Raw genomic sequence first — 1481 nt, forward strand, 5'->3', positions numbered from 1 at the left:
TGAGGAAAGAGTTCATCCTGCTAAGGAACTATGATAGGATATCAAAAAGAGAATTCATTCTTCTAGGTCTTCCCTATTTTTTCAATGTAACTTAAATGATGTAAAACACAATATACCGCTCATCAGTTTTGCACATTATTATATGGACTTCACCTCAGTCTACAACTTTCCTTCATTATTCTGTTCCTGATATTTTTACACTACCAAGACATAAGAACATTTTCATACAATTTTTATTATAAAAAAACTGTACAGAGGTGTCACATTTATGGGAGCAAATAATGAGTACATTTCTTAACAAGCATTGTTCCCTCTTCCCACCATCCCTTCCCTCCCACCTCCAAAAATACACTCCCCTCCCCCCTCTCCCTGACTAAATTGTAAAGTTCATTTTTCAACAGAGTGTCTTGTGCATCTCATTGTTACAATGAGTTAACCTGTATCCCTATTTAACCATTTTGTATTTCCCTTCCCCTCACCAAATTAGAGAAACATATACACAGGATGTAGGTGTACCAACTTCAAATACAATGAAAACAGGGGTTATAGCATGGGGGAGGAACATATACAGAAAGAAAAAAAATCACATTGCACATCATAAGTACGTTAGAAACAATAACAAGAAAGAAAAAACATACTTGTGTCCCTGTCTTAGGGTTCATTTCCCTTAATATCATCTTATCTGCTCATATGCACATAGCTTTTGACTTATTCTGCTTATCTCAGACATATATTAGTTATTGAAAATAAGGGAAACCAAGGGACCTATGTTTCTTTGGACTGGGCTTACTTCACTTAATAAATTTTTTTCCAAGACTTTCCAATTCCTAACAAATTGGGTGATACTATTCTTTCTGATGGAGGCATAGCATTCCATTGTTTATATCCACCCACATTTTCTTGATCCATTCATCAGGGTTGGCTCTATATCAGCTATTGTAAATAATGCTGCAGTAAACATAGCTGTGCTGGTAGTTTTAGTATGGTCTTGTTTGTGATCATTCGGGTAAATGCCCATAAGTGGGATTGCTGGGTCACAGGAAAGCTTCATATGGAGTCTTTTGAAGAGCCTCCATACTGCTTTCCAAAGTGGTTGAACAAGTTTACACACCCACCAAGAATGCAGTAGAGTTCCCTGTGGCCAGATACTCTCCAGCATCTGTTGTTGCAAAAATATGGAACATTTCACTAATTTGCATGTCAACCTTGCTCAGGGGCCATGCTAATCTTCTCTGTATTGTTCCAATTTTAGCGTATTTGCTGCCTAATTGAGCACAGAACATTTTTTATATATAAAGTGTAATTGATTTTCTTAAACTAGACAATTCAAAAAAAAGTAAGTTCAAAAGAATTCTTGTGAAATTTTAGAAGCATGTATTTTTTTTTTGTTAGCAATACAACAAACTGTTAGTACCATGTATTTCTTACATAAGCACACATTTAAGAATAAAGTCAAGACTGGCATGTCAAAAACAAAATAA

The 1481-nt window shown here is 35.3% G+C and overlaps 1 non-coding gene across 1 annotated transcript; it reads right to left on the reverse strand.

Moving 5' to 3' along the window:
- Positions 1–1169: 1169 nt before the first annotated feature.
- LOC138835174 (U6 spliceosomal RNA) lies at positions 1170–1276 on the reverse strand. Its single transcript, XR_011374491.1, has one exon. It is a non-coding gene; the product is annotated as a U6 spliceosomal RNA (small nuclear RNA).
- Positions 1277–1481: the final 205 nt, after the last annotated feature.

This window comes from Dipodomys merriami, unplaced genomic scaffold, assembly GCF_024711535.1.
Source record: "Dipodomys merriami isolate MVZ:Mamm:240054 unplaced genomic scaffold, mDipMer1.0.p SCAF_23, whole genome shotgun sequence".
Lineage (NCBI taxonomy): Eukaryota > Metazoa > Chordata > Mammalia > Rodentia > Heteromyidae > Dipodomys > Dipodomys merriami.